Here is a 12846-nt window from a genome sequence, read left to right on the forward strand (position 1 = left end):
AAATAAAAATAAAATAAAATAAATAAATAAAATAAAAATAAAAATAGTCTCCCCAAAGAAGTCCAGGATCTCTCTCATAAAAGTTTTCTTGCCGGTGTGGCGGGTTTTGAGTGAGTGTGACCGGGTTGGTGTTCTTTGCAGCTGTCATTTGCTGCGGGCGATGGGATTCTTTTCTTTTCTTTTTAAAAAGCGTATCGGGTTTTTCTCCACGCTGTTTCTTATTCTCCTTTTTTTGGATCCCTCCCATTTCCCTCGTTTTTTGGGGGGAGATCTCTCCCTTCTCCAGTTCACTGTCTGGCCCTCACATGTGCGAGAGGGGCCTTGTGCTGTTAATGGCCATGCAGGGCACGGGACAACTCTGGTAGCGCTTAGACAGGTGAAGTCTGCTGGGGGCGCCGGGAGGTACACGCTGATCGTGTCCCCGACGTCCCCGGTCTGGCTGGGCTCCCTGGAGTGGGAGGAAGAGGTAACCACAGGGGGCAGGACTTGACCACCGGACGCATGGAGCCCAGAGCCATGCCAGGGGTTCCCTGCTGTGAGGAGGACATGCTGCAGGTGGGTGAGCCGTTCATGTAGGTCTGAGAGCTGGTCATAGAGTCGGACCGCAGTGCGCTCGGGTCGAAGAGGTGCCTGGGCTGCATCTGTGCGTCGAGGCCCGGGTGCTGCGGGTAGCCCAGCTGGTCCTGCATCACGCTGTAGCTGCCATTGCTCCCGCCGGTCACGTGCGAGCAACTGTCCACGCGCTGATTCACGCTCGGGCCCAGGCCGGCGCCCACCCCGACCCGGCTCGCCGCCGGGGGCCAGCAGCCTGAGGGCAGCGTGTACTCACTCTTCTTCATGAGCGTCTTGGTTTTCTGCCGGGGCTGTATTTATAATCCAGGTGCTCCTTCATGTGCAGAGCTCGCAGCCGCTTGGCCTCGTCCATGAAAAGCCGTTTCTCCGTCTCCCGACAAAAGTTTCCACTCGGCGCCCGGGTGCTCGCTGATCTCCGAGTTATGCATCTTGGGGTTCTCCTGGGCCATCTTGCGCCCCGGATCGCAGGACCACACCATGAAAGCATTCATGGGCCGCTGGACACGGTCCGGGCTGTTCTTCTGGTTGCCACCCGCCACCCCTTTCTTTTTTTTTTTTTTTTGACATTGAGTCTCACTCTCTCGCCCTGGGTAGAGCGCTATGGTGGCACAGTTCACAGCAAGCTCAAACTCCTGGGCTCAAGTGATCCTCCTGCCTCAGCCTCCCAAGTAGCTGGGACGACATTCGCCCACCATAACATCCTGCTAGTTTTCTTTCTTTCTTTTTTTTTAGAGACAGGATCTGGCTCTTATTCAGGCTGGTTTCAACTCCTGAGCTTAAGCTATCCATCAGCTCTGGCCTCTCAGAGTGCTGGGGTTACAGCGTGAGACTCCATGCCTGGCCCCAGCTGTCATTTTCTCACAGTCACAGGATTACCTTTCTCTGGTTCTCTCAGCTGCCAGAAATGCTAGCCCCTCACTAATGCCCTTTGTGGACAGCGGTTCACTGGCTCTTCTGCCCTGTCACTGTCAGCAAGGGCTGTCACTTTTGGGTTTGGAGCCTCTTGAAAGCTATGAAATCTCACTACAGGAAAAAAACTGTGTGTGTGTGCATGCGTGCGCATGCTTATGTTGATACTTTTTATAAAATTCAAGGATTTCTATAAGGAGAAGTTCGTTAAAGGGCATAATGTTGCAGTTAGACAGAAGGAGTAAGTCCCAGGGCTCTATAGCACAGCAGGTGAATGTGACCCACGATAATTTATCATATATTTCAGAATAGCTAGAACAGAGGACTCGAAATGTTCCCAGAACATAGAGGTGAGAAACGCACCAGGTGACAGACACTTCACACGCCCTGAGCTGGTCACTGCACAGTACACTCACGTGTTGAAAGGCCATGCAGCTCCAGATATGCACAATTATCACGTGTTAATTAAACACTCAAAAAGACTTTAGGGACTTACAAACTCTCGCTGCAAACTGAACATTAAACTTTTTTTTTTTTAAGTCCGTGCCAAAAAAGTTGCATTACTGTAGGCTTCATTTCACTAGTCCCCTGCCATCCCACCCTTTAGAATGGGATGGTCTCAGGGGTATGAATGTCTAACCAAAATTTCTGCCAGGCTGAATTCCAGGTTGCCACTTACAAAGAACACATTAAAATCCTTCTGCAAGTCTGTGGGGACGTAAGACTTACGCCATCTGAGTGGGCTGCAGGTCCTCCTCTGTGGGGTACGGCCTCTCAGCTGCCTCCTTGTTTCCTGTAGTTTGCAGCTGCTACTGTGCTTTGCCTAGGGCAGGGGCCTGGCGTGTCCATCGCTGCCTCACTGTATAGAGGGGCCAACTAAGGCCCTTCCTTTGGGGAGTGTCTGTGCCTGTGGTGTGGCCTCGTCATCTGTCTGCAGAGCCATGGGGCTGCTCAGCTTTTTTTGCAATAGCAGGGAGCTCTAGAAGCTCCTACCTACTCTCTGTCTCCTGGATTTTGAACTCTTGTACATAATCTTTCAGCTGCCAGGTCTATCTTTTGCTTCTTGCTGATAGAAAAAGGGATTACGTTATTCTTTCATGAATCAAAGTCAAGATTGTTTTCCCTGCCTTCTTCCCCACCAACTAGTTACCACATTCTCTCAAGTAAACCAGCACACTTAAGCTGGCCCTTCTCTCCAAGCATGGCTGCCCCCTGCTGTGTCCCAGGGGCTGTGTCTGCAGCCAGAGGTGGGCTCTGACCAGCAAGGAGTTGGGAGTCTCCTGCCTCCAGAGCCCGTTTTCACTTGAGTGAATGGTTTGGGAAGGGCCTTTGCTCTCTCTTTCCTGTTTTTTCCTGAGCACACATCACCTTCTACCTCTTCATACAGTTTGCAATGTTCTACTTTTTCCTTTATAAAAGTCTAGCAATACATTTTCAGTAACTTCCTGCCCTTGAAAAGGTAGATTTAGATCTATGAAGCTTCATCTGAGAATCCCTTCTTATCTGTCAATGGCAATTATAGATTCAGAATTTGGAAGTTTATTTAAAATGTTCTGTGAACTTTGTCCAAAGTTCTGAAGCCAGAAAAGTGGCCTGTAAGATGGAATCTGAGAAGCTGAGCTCAAGCTGCACAGCTGTCCTGGTCTGCTCAGCTCACATCTCCCTCCGGCCCATGACCATCTAGTCAAGGTTTCACCTTAGTTGTGAGGGTGTTTGTCTCAGGAGGCTCTGAGGAGGTCTGTGCACATAGACAATAGGGGTGGTGACATTGGTAAAGATTACTTTGATGATATGATGTTTTCTCTGATGATTCTCTTGGATATTTTGTTAAAATAAAGATCACCTTTATGTTGTTCAAACATTTCGCATTGTTAGGATGGTAGATAAAATTAAAATCTCCTATCTGGGATGTAGAGGACGCCAAGAGCCAGATGACCTCTGAGCAAGATGATTTGCAGCTGGGGGGGCGGACCCTCGGGCAATTCATCCGCAGATGCTCCTTGTGGAGAAGGAGCCCAGCTCATGGCGATCCTTAGGCATGTAGTCATTGTCTAATACTCCCCTCACCTGTCTTGTACTGTCTTAATAAAAGGCTACTGCAGAGGTTGCTCAGGGCTACCCTGCAATCAAGGTTATGCTCGCCTCCTGCAAGCTTATACTTCTAATCCGTGCCAGGCCTGGTTCCTTCCTGTGGCAATCGAGACCAGCGCCATAGGGGCCGTGACAGTTGGTTTCCTTGTCTTTTATTATAAAAGCTATTAGAACTGTAACTGAGGCAGAAGAGAATTGAGAGGGTCATCTTGCTGTTTCCCTGAATTGTCGGCCTTCTGACAATAAATAATAAAGCTTGTTTGAAGCTACCCCACCTCTGTCTCTGCATATTGTCTGGACAGTGACTGGTGGCCAGAGGCCAGACCCTCTTCCAGAGGCCAGACCTCCTTTATCCATTGATAGTTCTATGCTTGAAAGAGTAGTAGAAATCACAGAAATGGAGGGACCTATGATAGCACCAACTCTGACATTTAGTTACAGATAAATAATTTGAAATCTGGAGTTGCTAAGAGTTTCCAAATATGATGCAGGTTTGGCTTTTTTAAAACTCGAAATTTAAAGAATAATATGCTTTGTAGGAAACAGTCATTTTCCAGCAAAAATAACTTTGTCCAGGAATTTTAAAGCCTTAAAATATATTTATTGTAACATCCAGTGTCAAGCGGAAACTCCCAAAGTCCTGCAGATGACTTTTTTTTAGCACAAAATTAAAGCATAATGAGCCTAGTGGGAAACAGTTGTTTTTCTAGGAAAAATAATGTTGCAGGAATTTAAAAGCCTTAAACTGTGTTCACTGTGACATCCAGTGTCAAGTGGAACCCCCTAAAGAAGTCCTGCAGAAGCTGAAGATGATTTAAATGGTTTACAGGGCATCCTCCCCACCCCGAGTGTGAGCCCCAGCCCCGGGGCAGCAGCACGACGGCAGTCATCTCTGAGCCTGTGGGGGCTGTGAGGGTGGCTATCCTAGGCAGTGCCAGAACCTGTTGCCCCCAGAACTTCAGGGTAAAAGTGCCACCTTGCCTGCTCACCCAGAGCCCTGCTCCACCCCTGCACCCTGCTCAGCCCCTCCCTGAGTCAGCTATGGGATGCCTTTCCTAGGTAGAGCCCAGCAAACCCTAGGACCAGGCAGGAACCAGGGACACAGCTGCACTGGAGGCTTGTGTATACAAACAGCACTGATGGCCAGACTGTTCCCCAGCCTCATAAAGTGTCTCCTTACCCCAGACTTAGGCACCGCCCAGACAGGTTTCTGCCACTCCAGAGATTAGAAGATTTACACAGAAAAGTAACAGAAGCTCTAACAAATTTCTTATATGTCTGAATCACTGACATATGTACTGACTTAGAGATTTAAAAATAATCACCCAGTGTGTTTTTAGATGTGGGGTAAATGTCATAATAAGCTAGGTCATTCAGGGAGTGCTTGCAAGGACTGAGATGCCTAAGTAGAAAAGTAAATCTGTGGCCGATTGGCAAAAACTTTTACATTATTTCATAGAACCTTCCATGTATACTTTACATAGAACCTCCACATTCTAGGTCAGCCCCTTCTGGACACCCAGCCCAATGCTTGACAGCCAATAGACAGAAGTGTCCATTCTTGCCTGCATAGGGACTGTGCCGAGCCCTTGGACAGGTGCTGACAAGCAGCTGGCTGTCCCCTGCTCTGTCCTGCTGTCCTGTATCTCTGAGGCTTGTAGGGCCTACAGACACCACGAAGTTGAGCATTCATGTCCTGAGTATCTTCTGGAAAAGTTTCTGTGCATTTTGTGCAGTACCTAGACCCACACCCTTCTGCCTTAAATGTGGCAGCAGCGTTTTATAACCAAAGTTTTATATTTTATAACAGAAAAGTAAAAAAAAAAAAAATTGTACATATATATCAGCTCTGACACTGCTGAGCAGCTGACCCAAAGCGGGCAGCTGTCTGCTTCCCACCTGCTCACTGTGAGGCCAGCCTGGACCCTGCCTCCCACCTGCTCACTTTGAGGCCAGCCTGGCCCCTGCCTCCCACCTGCTCACTGTGAGGCCAGCCTGGACCCTGCCTCCTACCTGCTCACCGTGAGGCCAGCTCAGCTATCCAGGCCACAGTGGTTGCTCACTGCTTCCTAAGTGGGGCCCTGATGCCAACTTAGGGACACAGTGTGGGACCGAGAGGAAGGCCGCCTTCCTGGGTGGGCTGTGCCCCTCTGATTATCATAGAAAGAGCTTTACAAGAAATGCCTGAAGGAGCAGGGGAGGGCCAAGGTCACAGGGAGCTGGCCCCTCAGCACCCTTCTGCGCCCTGCCACACTCTGCCCAGGTAACACAGCCTCTCAGGATGGGAAGCTGATAAGTCCTCAGCGCTCCTGGCCCCATGTGTGACTATTTTAATTTAAATTAATCAAAACTTAAAAGTCTGCTCCTGTCCAATATTTCCATTGCTAGTCCCATTTCCAGGGCATAGCCACATGTGGCTGGTGGCTGCTTACTGAACAACCGTAGTTCCAGAACATTTTCATGGTCACAGGACATCTTGGTGGTAGCCTTGCTGGGTGGGACAGTTGGCAGGCCTTTTGGTACAAGACCTGTGTTGTGGTTCCAATGCTCGTCCCCTCCCCAGGTCATAGTGTCATGTTCCTGCTGTTGTAACCTTTCCCAGAAGCGAGATCTTTAGGAGCTGACTACGCCAGGAAGGCTGTGCTCTCCCTGGTAAGGCTGATGTCCTTAGAGGTGAGTTTCCCCTTTAGTCTCCTTGCTCTTCTGCCCTGTGAGGACGGAGAGTCCTCCCGTGCAGGCCTTGACACCGTCCCAGCGTCCAAAGCTGTGAGCCTGTGGCCTGGAGGAGCAGCGCAGACCCGGGCGGCCAGGCGGGGGTGTTCCAGGCTCTGCAGGCCAGGAACCTATGGACCGCCCCAGGCGTGTGGCAGCCGCTCCCCCACGGGAGCTCAGAAGGCCGCAGTTGACACTTGAACCGAGGAGTGTCCGTGAGAAGGGCCACCTTCTCACTGTTCCGTGAGAGGCGTGGGGCTTCCCTGAGAGCAGCACCAACTGTCCTAATCTGGCCCAAGTTCCGTCGCTGCGGTGGTGAGCAGGAAACCATATGAAATGCGGGAGTGCTCACCAATGTAAGGAGCCAATGTAAGGAATTAGAACGTGTGCTAGGAGCCAATGTAAGGAATTAGACCTTAATTTTTTTTTTTAATTAAAAACACATGGCGGCACCTGTGGCTCAGTGAGTAGGACGCCGGCCCCATATGCCAAGGGTGGTGGGTTCAAACCCAGCCCCGGCCAAACTGCAATAAAAAAATAGCTGGGCGTTGTGGCGGGCGGCTGTAGTCCCAGCTGCTCGGGAGGCTGAGGCAAGAGAATCGCGTAAGCCCAAGAGTTAGAGGTTGCTGTGAGCTGTGTGACGCCACGGCACTCTACCGAGGGCGGTACAGTGAGACTCAGTCTCTACAAAAAAAAAAAAAAAAAAAAAAATACTGCTTCAGCACTATTTTATAGTTTTTATCAGATTGCAAATTCTTTGTCCCTTGTTCTCCCCTCAAGTCCAAATATCATCTTCATCATGACTGAAGTTGTCCCTCTTGGGCATGTTGAGGGCTTAAAACCAGCGCAAAAGGTTGTAAGAGATTTAATACAAAGGGCAAACATTATCAATATTTCTAAGTATTTATGACGAGATTCAGATCCATTTGGGTTTTGCTGAATCATCTGCAGGGCGCTAACAGACCTCCCAGGGCGCTGGGGCAGAAGGCAGAGGTGTAAATATTAACTGGCTTGCAACCTCAGGCTAATAATGCGCTGACCGCCGGCCTGTGGCTCACATGGCCTCTGAGCACCTGCCAGCTGCGTCTGAGCTGTCAAAGTCGAGGCCCAGGGCCTCGTCCGGCTGGACCACGTCGCCCTCTGCTGGGCCCTCTGCGTCAGCGCCCCGCGTCCTAACCGGGCCCAGCGGACGCGCGCACCATGTGGTCAGCCGCGTGTTCCATTTACCACGATCAGACATCAGTGCGGAGAAGGAACCAGAGACGCTTCCTCACTTTTATTATTTCGTAAAAGTAAAAGTAGCACCGTACCACAGAGTTATAGTCAGAAAAGCCTTTAGGAATGGGCTAAAAATTTCAAACACATAGTATATACTGTTTACAAATACATAATTGCATTTCAGGAATATAAAAACACAGCCGACTGTGCACCTCTGTGCCCAGATGGCGGCGCCTCCTGGGAAGAGAGCGAGGCACCCAGTCGGGGCGGGGGACAGTCACTGTGCCTGTGACGTTTCACTGATTGAGAAGAAGGATCTGTGGCCAATATGGGAAAATCTTTACGTCACCTTTGGGGCTGGTGGGACAGAGATCACAGGTAGTTCTCACACCTTTTCTACACCTGAATACTTTGGCCAGGTCCCGGAGTTTTTGATGCCACCTTTAGCTATTAATTCATAGTCTCCTTTAAAAACTTTTAATATGTCCTGTGTAGTCTAAACAAAAGCTTTAACCGACGACAAGGTAAAGCCCCCTCTTTCCTGACTGGGCCTGAGGGACAGAGTCCAGCCATGGCAGCCCCTCCGCGCTGCCGGGATCTTGAAGGGCGCGTGGGAGCAAAAGGAGAGGAGGGTGCGGACATCCTGCTCACGGCTCAGTGTGCAGTCTGGGTTGGCCTGTCCTGCAGCTGCTGCTGCCGCTGCCGGGGTGTGGGAACACGTCGGGGCTGTCTGGGGGCCCCTCCTCCATGAGAACCCTCCGCAGCTCTCGCTTTGGCTGCAGCCCCCCCCAGGCCCCCCCTGACGGGCCTACCCTAGGGCAGCCTGGCGCTAGCAGACCGACTACTGCCAGCCCGCTCCCTTCGCTGGGATCTCTTCTGGAGTCCCCACGGTCGGAGTGGTGCACTGACTCCTGCTGAAGTCTCCCCAGCATTAGGGCGCCTCCAGACAAGCTCTCTTTGTGTCTGTCGTGCATGTTCCAGGCTCCTGGGGCCACATCTCGGCCCCACTTGGAGAGAGTGGGGGTGGGGGGCGCCTGACACTGTGGCGAGTCAGGGGCACAGCACAGTGAGGACGCTGTCCCAGCCGAGGGAAGACTCAGCTTGGAGGGTGATGGGCAGCGATGGCATGGCATGATTCCCATGGCACGGTGATTTTGCGTCTCTCTTTGCAGTGAGCAGGCACACACCTGCAGAGTCAGGCCCAGGCCCCGTCCCTTAGCCTGCTGCATGGCCTTGAAATCAGTTGTGACCACAAAGCGGGAAGTGCAGAGCTCACTGTTCTTCAGAATTAGTATGAGTGTGAGGCTAAAAATTAATAGCGAGAGGACCAGCTATGAAAATATTCTTAAAGGCTATCAAGTTAAAGGTAACTTTCTGGAAGTGCCGTGGTGGCTAAGATCTCAATCACCTTCCAAGCAGCAGCAATGTACTTACAAACAGACCCCAGAGGGCGACATGTGGCCATGCATGGCATGATGGTGTTTCTGTCAGCAATGGATTGTGTATAGATGATGGCCCCATGTGGTTACTATGCTTTTTAATCATTGTCTTAGAGTGTATCCTTCTGTTTATTAAAAAAAGTACACTAAAACAGATTCAGCAGGTCTGCTGGAGGTATCCAAAAGAGTTTCATTGCAGGGGCTGACAGTGCCGAGTGTCACCCTCCTGAAGACCTTCCCGGGGACAGGTTAGAGAGTGGTGACAGGGATCCTGGTGACCTGGACCCTGTGTGGGGGCTAGTGTGTGTTTGTGTTTTAGATTTAACAAAAAAGTTTAAAAAGTAAAATAATTTAAAAATAGAAAAAGGCTTATAGAAGGAAAGAAAATATTTTTGTATTGCTGTACAATGTAGTTGTGTTTTAAGATAAGTGTTACAGCAAAAGAGTCAAAAAACTAAGGTTAATTTATTAGTGTGTTCCAAGTGCACACTGTATAAAGTCCACCACAGGGCACAGTAATGTCCTGGCCTTCACATCCACTCACCACCCACTCATGGACTCACCCAGAGCAGCTCCCAGTTCCACAAGCCCCACTCACGACCAGTGCCCGGCACAGGTACACCTATTCCCAATCTTTTATATTGTATTTTCATGGCACCTTTTCTATGTTTAAATGTGTTTACACAATTACTTACCACTGTGTTACAACTACTTGAGTGGTCAGTACAGTGAGGTGCCACACAGGTGTGTGGCCTGGGAGAGGAGGCCGCAGCCACAGCCCAGGTGTTCAGTGGCTACCAGCTGGTCTGGGTGAGTCACCGTCTGGTGTCTGCACAGCAACAGAACCACCTGAGTTGCTCAGAGTGACCCCTGTTGTTAAGCAACGTGACTGTGCTTACAGATGGATCCAGGAACAGCAGTAAACTGGACAGATCAGACCATCAGTACACACACAGTGACCTGTGGCATTCTAATTAGCTGATGACTTTGATAATCAACAGTGAAGCCTAGTCTAATTTTATAAAAAGCAAACATACGGCACACCTCCTGGGTGAAGGACGCAAATAAAACTTGGACTTTTCCTAACAAATGCAAACAATGTAACCTAATTGTATGTACTGTTATATAAATCTGAAATTTAAAAAAAAATAAGTAAAAAGCAAACATATATAATTCACAGTCCAACACAGAGCTCATTAACCACTTAAATGCCACTGAAAGCTCAGACCAACTCCTGTCTCCGGGACTGCTTCCACAAGTCCCTTCGTCTATGTGTCCATCCATCCCCCTACCAGCTTTCACTCAGTGCTTGGCATGTCCATCTCCCTCCTGGCTCAGCCCTGGTGCCCCTTTTTTTGTATGAAACATGTTCCCCTCCCCAGGTGTAGCGTACATGATCCATAAATACTTTGCCAGCGGGGGGGTGGGTGGGGGGGTGGGGAGGCAAGTTGCTGGGTTTGGTGATGGGAATGAGTCTAAATTGTGATGACCAGTGAGAACATTTGGAAATGTAAAGGCATACCCAGATGTGATAGTTTTATTAAGTGGTGGGGTCTGATTCCATTTCACTCCAGTACCACTCCTGTCACCCTGTTCTTGCTGTCTGGTTTCATTGGTTTCCATCCTGACACACTGGTTGTGTCTCCCTTCTTGTGAACAGGTGAGCCTGGCAGAGAGGAGGGGTGAAAGTGTGTGTGAGTGTGTGGATGTATGTGCATGTGTGTGTGCACATGTATGCACAAGTGTGCATGTACAGGAAACTGTGGTTTCAACTTTTAAGAGAGGCAGACACACCAGTCCCTTTTGCCTTTACTGATTATTCAAAGAAATGTAAGTTCAGAATGCTTCAGATTAGGCCAATTTTTAGGACTTTTAAGTTACTTTAGACATTTATTGTGTGATTTGAAGTGTATGCTTCAATTTGATTACATGTCAGGGTGAGTAAGGTTTCCTTACTTAGGAGAACAGCTACTCTCTTCAGCTCCCTGGTGGAGAGAGACTAGACGCTCTGTGAGCATGTGGGTACATTGTGTGAACTCTGCAGGGATCTGGAAGAGGAGGTCTGCTGGGAGGGAGCATGCTGGCCAGGCAGACCCCTGTCCCTGCAATGAGGCCATGGCCGGCAGCTTTGCTCCTCATAGAAACAACTTTGTGAGTTCTGAGCACAAGACTGCGGGTGTGTGTGCGCACCTATAAATATCCCCTTGAGTTAGCTTTTTGTGAAAGTCAGCTTGAAAAATTCTGGCCGAGGTGACTGACACTGGTAATTGTAATCAGAACATTCTCCGTTTTGAAAGGCACCAAAATCACATGAAGTTCAAAGCATCCCCACCCTCTGTGTCCTCTGGTCCCCTCGAGTATCACCGCCCTTCCGTTGATGCCGCTGTAACGTGAGCGTGATGGGCAGCACTGAGGTCCCCCAGTGCCAGGCAACTTCCTCACTGAAAGCTGGATGACACCCTCTCCCCGGGGGCGAGTGCCCGGCTCTTCCTGGGGGCAGTGTGGCCTCCTGTTGTGGTTCAGCCTATTCTTATGTTCACATTTGTTGGCTTCACATTTGAAGAGTCAGTGGGTTAGATGGCGTCTCCCAAAATTACTTCTACCTGAACCTCAGAAGGGGATCTTATTTGGAAATAGGGTCTTTGCTGATGAAATTATTTAAGAATCTTGAGTTGAAATCATCCTGGATTCAGTGTGGGCCTAAATCCATTAACTGGTATCTTTACAGGAGAAAGGAGAGGGATTTAGACAGGAGATCCCTGGAGACACCCTGGAAGGGGAGGCAGCATGAGGTGGCAGGGACGGCCGCGAGTCTCCAGCAGCTGGAGGTGATGTTCCTGGTCTGAGCCAAGTCTCATGTGGGGGCCCTCGAGTGAAAGGAGGAGGGGTCAGGCCAAGGGGCCACACCTGTGTGCCGAGGCGAGCAAGCACTGCCCTAGCCAACTGGCCAACCACATCGCTTAAAAAAAAAAGTCTAGGGGCAGCACCTGTGGCTCAAGGAGTAGGGCGCTGGTCCCATATGCCGGCGGTGGCGGGTTCAAACCCAGCCCCGGCCAAAAACCAAAAAAAAAAAAAAAAAGTCTAGATGAATTTCTTAGATCTCAAAAGCAAGCCAGTCTATATCTACATAAAGACCAAGTGAAGACTGTGATCTCATCCTCCAGGCTCTCCCCCAGGGGCCAGTCAGCAACTGCTGTCTGCCTGAGGTGAGGTCCCCCTGAGCTGCTGTCCCCGTGACCTGCTGTCCCCCTGAGCTGTTGTCCCCATGACCTGGTGTCCCTGTGACCTGCTGTCCTCCTGAACTGCTGCCCCTGTGACCACAGCACACGTGTCCTTCTCACTGCCACCCTATTTTGTCTTACAGAAAACACTCATGCTGTAAAGACCACACAAGCCCCTTCTGCTTCCTCCACAACACACATCAGGGACTTCCCTCTGGGCAGCAGGGATTGGTGCACTGTTCACTCTCCTTTGCAGTTTCCTAACACCCACTGCTTGGACCTATTGAATTTATTCAGTTGTCCCCTCATTTGTAGATATTCAGCTACCCAAGCCCCATGTTTTGACACTAAAAATATCATTATCTTTATACCTATACATATTGGTACCCTTATTTTTTATAACACAAGATTCCAAAGTGAGATTTGTGAGTAATGGGGATGTGTATTGCCAGCACTCGATAACATGTCAGTCTTTTTGTTTTTGCCAACCAGAGGAGTGAAGTTTTCTCATTGTGATTTCACCTATCTTTCTCATCTGTAGGCCTCCCAAAGAACCTTCCCATGTGATGGGAGAGAGTGTCTGGGCTCAGTTTACAGGAGCAGCCTTTGGGACTCAACTAACCTGTTTTATTTATTTTTATTTTATTTATTTATTTTTGCACACTTTGAACATAAATACATTT

At 49.5% G+C, this 12846-nt stretch overlaps 1 pseudogene; it reads right to left on the bottom strand.

The window, feature by feature from the left end:
* Window positions 1-301: 301 nt before the first annotated feature.
* LOC128593843 (transcription factor SOX-2-like) lies at window positions 302-1913 on the bottom strand (annotated as a pseudogene).
* Window positions 1914-12846: the final 10933 nt, after the last annotated feature.

Source organism: Nycticebus coucang, chromosome 9, assembly GCF_027406575.1.
Source record: "Nycticebus coucang isolate mNycCou1 chromosome 9, mNycCou1.pri, whole genome shotgun sequence".
NCBI lineage: Eukaryota > Metazoa > Chordata > Mammalia > Primates > Lorisidae > Nycticebus > Nycticebus coucang.